The sequence below is a fragment of the Cydia fagiglandana genome, chromosome Z (genome assembly GCF_963556715.1).
Source record: "Cydia fagiglandana chromosome Z, ilCydFagi1.1, whole genome shotgun sequence".
Taxonomy (NCBI): Eukaryota; Metazoa; Arthropoda; class Insecta; order Lepidoptera; family Tortricidae; genus Cydia; species Cydia fagiglandana.
Window position 1 is genome coordinate 5,378,045 of NC_085959.1, and position 6,000 is coordinate 5,384,044.

The following is a 6,000-nucleotide window of genomic DNA, read 5'->3' on the forward strand; positions in this document are numbered from 1 at the left end:
CTAATTTTTCTAGCTATAACTTTTATAACTTTGTATTTTTCTTAATAGTAAAATATTATCTATGGTATCTGGTTGGTTCCATTTATGATTACTAGATGGCGTGAAACATAAAATCAGCATAAGTTAACTTGAGAAAGCATAGTTTTAACACATACCCGATAGATGGTGTTAAGGGTTAGATTTATTTTAAAGAATATTTCACCCTGGTTTTTTAGGATTCCGTACCCCAAGGGTAAAACGGGACCCTATTACTAAGACTGCTGTCCGTCCGTCCGTCTGTCCGTCCGTCTGTCACCAGGCTGTATCTCACGAACCGTGATAGCTAGACAGTTGAAATTTTCACAGATGATATATTTCTGTTGCTGCTATAACAATAAATATTAAAAACAATAAAATAAAGATTTATGTGGGGCTCCCATACAACAAACGTGATTTTTGACCGAAGTTAAGCAACGTCGGGCGGGGTCAGTACTTGGATGGGTGACCTTTTTTTTTGCCTTTTTTGCATTATGGTACGGAATCCTTCGTGCGCGAGTCTGACTCGCACTAGCCCGGTTATTATTTTTATCCGATTGACGAAGAAGAGAAGTAATGTTTCTTGTATGAATGTATTATCACAGACACTACATATTTTTTTATTTACTAGTATTTTTATTATTTAAATACTTTAGGTAAAGGTAGCAGTTACCAAAGAGTGTATTATTATCACCATAATAATTTGACAGTGATTCACTGGACAAGTGGACAGTGAATCGATTCTGTCAGATAGGTAGGTAGATAGGTAGGCAGGTAGTGTAGTGGTAGGTATTTCATATGTTGTGAAATAAATAAATCTAATCTAATCTATTTACATTTACCGGTCCCAGCTCTTAGGCCCATTTGCACCATCCGAATAACCCGGGGTTAAGCGGTTAAACTGTTAACCCAGTGTCAAATTGTACTGGTAACCATGTTAACTCCAGGTTTAACCGGTTATCCCTGGGTTAGTAGAATGGTGCAAGTGGGCCTTATATTAGTGTAGTATTGTCGGTAACAAATGTAGAAATAGGCAACAGTACAGTGCAGTAAGTAGTCGATTCATCCCGCCCGCGCGGGAAATCAGCGCGGCCCGTGCGTGTGCCGGGTGACCATCAGGGCTATAGACGAAACAGGAGCTGAGTTTTAAATATTTTAGGTAAATATACCCGTCTCGCTAACGGAAGCGGCACCTAAAAGTAGTGCGATAAGGACAAGGCGAAAAATCCTGCGTAAAAATCTCAAACACCGAGGTTTCGTACTCCTCTGTTTCCTCCTCCAAAACTTAACCAATCGTAACCAAATTTGGAAATCTAAATGATTATGAAATTATCTGTGTCGGACCGTTTTGCTTTTTTGGCTAATTGATAACAGTTTTGAATGCCACGCCTCTCATTGCGGCATAGTCAATTAGGCCAACTTGGCCATTTTTGAAGGGCTCTAGCGCCTTAAAAAACAAAAATATCAAAAAAAGCAAAACGGTCCAACACAGATATTGACAATATTAATCTGTGTTGAAAAAATCATTGCTCTAGCTTCAAAAACCACGGAGGAAAACGAGGAGTACGTTTGTATGGAGGAATGACCACTCCTGTTGGCTCTTTATAGCGCGGTTATCCGCGAAAATCGAAGTTCGCAAATTGCGGGGATTTTTCTCTGTCACTCTAATTACGCTTTCATTAGAGTAAAAGAGAGAGATCCCCGCAATTTGCGAATGTCGGTTTTCGCGGTAGCCGCTCAGCCCAGCCGGTTCAGAGGGAACAGCGGGATCGCATCTCCATGCAAAGAAATGCCCATTTCACTCTCTGTAGTAAAAATAATAGATAGTATAGAGCGGTCCTGTCATAATGTTGTAGTCACTGTAAATTTACTGCCATCTGTCGACACACGACTATAACTCAAAATAAACACGTATAAAATTATCAAAAAAAATGAATATACCTATGGATAAATTATTTTATTATTTTTATATCATTTTGACCCATGTTCATTCACTGATATCTATGTGTTAAAATTGTTAAATATTAAACGGTGTCGTCACGCCATCTAGCCGAGCATAGGTCAAAGATGTGTGCGCCATCTATCCGAGAATGACTTTTTCTTGATTTCCGAGACACGTTTTTTTCTTAGCCTTTATTCATCTTATACGAAGTTACATATGTTAAACCTTGGATTATCCTAAACTCTCCCAACGCATGGTCACCCTACGCGGCAGGGTAGTCCCGCGAGTGGCGCAATTTATGGTGCGCTCTCCACTATATCCTTTGTTTTTCGAATTTTCCCATTTACATAATATACAGCGTTATGGCGCCAGCCTGCGATAACCATGTACTGCTTGTACAGTCGCCATCAGATATATCGGAGCGGCCAAGGTGTTCACAATATCTGAACAGGCACTATAACGCCTTGACAATAGAGGTGTGCTCAGATATTTGTGAGCACTTTGGCCGCTCCGAGAGTGATTCTTGAGGAAGGTTTAGTGCAGCGGTCGGCAACCTTTTAACAGCCAAGGGCCACATAGTAGTTAACGAAGATTTTGGTAATGTTTGTGACTTTAGCAGACATTGTCGATCGTCAGTACTACATACAAAATAGCCAGGGAGGTTCGCGGGCCGCAAGCGAGAGGTTGGCGGGCCGTATACGGCCCGCGGGCCGCTGGTTACCGACCGCTCGTTTAGTGTATAATTTGTTACCCCTTGCGAAGCCGGGGTGGGTCGCTAGTATTTGTATAAATGGAAGAAAAAATTCAGACAAAATCAATCAAATAAAACACTGGTTGCGAGTTGTGGACGATAGTTGTGCCTAGTGGACTATAGCTGTAGGTGGTTATGAGTTTACTGAAATCAAAACAGTCCGGAAAAACATCACAAACGCCTAAGGCAGGCCACAGGTGACCCTCGCGCGGGCAGCTTTCTCGCGCAAAGATTGTCCATAGCAATCCAGCGCTCAACGCTGCCTGCGTGATGGGCACCTTACCAATGGCGCAAAATTTTGATAGGTATTTTTAATTTTTAGCTTTAGTTTTCAGTTGTACCGTAAAATGGGGTGAGTTGGGTGAAATTTGACTTTCAAACCTGGATAAAATTTTATTTTTACATGGGTAGACTGAATGGTGTATATAGTTAATCCAGTAACTTTGTCGAATTTTGTAACCTGGCTCTTTTGCGTCAAATCTGGTAGTTATGATTTTTTGCAGGCTTGTTTATGATATTGGCCCAATGAATAATCCAAGTTTGTGACCTCGAGCGCCGAACGCAACGTTGTCAAAAATTGAATAAACCGCATTTTTTTTTAGATTTGGGCGATTATAACCCTAAAGTACTAGTTTTTGGTAGTAACTTCCTAGGGCGTTTTTAAAGTAGACTAAATTTGCTACAATACGACACTCGATTTGTCTCTGTACATGTAATATTTTCCGAGATAAAGCCCCCGTTTTACGCTAGTTAATTTTAGTTTTGTATTCATTTTATAACACTTATTTTACAATAAATGAGTTTCCCCACTAATCACAAAATAAGTACGTCCCTAAATATCCACCCGGAAAAAGTGTTAAACCGACCGACGAACAACTAATTATTAACCACGCAAACAAATTTGTAACAACAAAATTAGCGAATATCTCACTGTCCAACACAGACCAGGGACTAGCAAATATTCACGACTAGCAACCCCTTATAGAACACTGCGTTCCTTGTCTTTTAACTTCCACTTCCCTTCGGAGAGTTCGGAGTGGTCATTAACAGGCGTTCCCCTCTGTCGAAAATAGGCGGCCAATGGTCAACCACATATGTCAACCACATGTATGGACTGACGTTTATCTGACATGACGTTCCTATACATTTGATGTGCCCCTCCCCCGCAAAAAACGACAGACTATTTTGTACCGAAAATTATAGACATGGCGTCTCCGTTGGTTATATCCTCTAAGTGTTTTTCCATTTTAGCTTTTTACGTATTAAATCTGTTACTTACGGCTTCTATGACTTTTAAACGTAAAATTTGTTTTTCCTGGCCACTGTCATGTTCATCTTAGTCAGATCACGAAATGGCGGCTTTTCATAATATGCCTGGGAATATCTCGATATGCCCGATTTTACGATTTGCCGCCGATAAATCGACCGAGATATGAATCGTGATTAGCTTTTGTATTGTTTCCGAAGTCCCGATAGGCATAGGCGTACCCAGCGATTTTTAATAGTTTAACAGTTACATGCATCTTGTTCACGGGTAATGGTAACATTCCATTTCTAACCGCAGCTGCACTACCGGTACTGAACGCGTCGCTGTCATTGTCAATTTCCATAGTAAAATGAACAGTAGTGCAGCTGTCGGTGGAAATGGACTGGCACCTTAACTGAAGATAGCGCGTGGGTGTCAAAGTTGTGTGTCAATAATATCCCTGTCGATATAAGTCTAGTGAAACTAACCGTGAATCATTCAAAACTGATTTTTGCGTCGTTGTATAGGGGTTCTCAGTATTCTTTATTAACTGGTCTCGGCCAAAACGAAACTAAAACTATCTCGCCGAAAAACCCATCCCAGTATCTCCACCATTTTACTTTGACCTCGAGTTTAAGGGTAAAAAGGTCGCAGCAAAGTCAAACTTTGCTGGTCGTAGCGGAAAAACAGAGTGCTTAATCTAAAAGTTTGGTTAATTGAGGTAACGAAGTATCTCCCTCATCGTATTAAGGCTCGAATTGGGTGAAATCCGCGTGATTATGTATGCTCAGGGGATTGCTGAAAAAAAAAAAGTGTAAATTTGGCTGTTAGGCTTTGCGCGTAAGTACGGTTACAGTGCAAGTTTAAAAGTAATGACGAGATGAAGTAATCAAATATTAAAGTAATGACATGAAATTGGTTGTGAAATATTTTTGTTGTTTGCAAGTGGCCTTGGTCACTTATATTGTCTATTTGAGTGAACAAAATTAAAAGATAAATGTTACATAAGGAGTATTTAAAAAAACATTGTAACATAAGTAACTAAGTAGGTACATAGGTACAGGTAGGTATAATTTGAACTGTCAAATGGAAAAAATCGTCACATGAAATATGTAATTCTTGCTATTATTACAATTATTTATTTATCTTAACTATTCTTTAGTGGACCGGTAGTAGAACGACCGGTTTGGCCTAGTGGGTAGTGACCCTGCCTTTGAATCCGATGGTCCCGGGTACGAATCCCAGTAAGGGCATTTATTTGTGTGATGACACAGATATTCGTTTCTGAGTCATGGTTGTTTTCTATGTATTTAAGTATTTATATATTATAAATATATCGTTGTCTGAGTACCCACAATACAAGCCTTCCTAAGCTTACTGTTAGGACTTGGTCAATCTGTGTAAGAATGTCCTATAATATTTATTTAATGTCGAAAATTTTATTGTATCAACCATATTTTCATGCATATAAACTAGATATTACTAGAATTAAAAATTAAACAAATGTATTTAATTATTATTATTTATTCTTACAAATATGCTTAATCTTCATAGGTACTTTAAGCTCACTATGTTGAACCAGTCATTTTGGCTTTAAATGCTCCTACTAACCCATTAAAAAAATCGACTCACGTAGGTATAATTTATCGTATCGACATATCGGGCTAGGCAATACCACCACAAAAACTTTATTAACGAAATCTTCTTGCACCCCCATCCAAAAAGAACTTTAAATCCGTAAAAAAAAACAAAAATGGCGTCGATAGCGATAAATAAATTACACGCCAATGCGACTAATTAAACTTAAAAAAGCCACTCAAAAAAGAAAAGTGATTAAAATCGTTGGACCAATCAAACTGGGCATAAATTGGTGAATTTTGTAAATTCTCGGCTGAGTGGAGTCGCCCGGGGTTTTTTTCAAGTGAGTGAAGCGCGAACTGAGCGCCCGGCGGGACCCGCCATTTTGAAATATTTTTCCTACGTTGGTGGCGGATGCAAAGTTGCAAAAACAGGGGGCCTACCAAATTACGGGGATCTTTCTCTTGC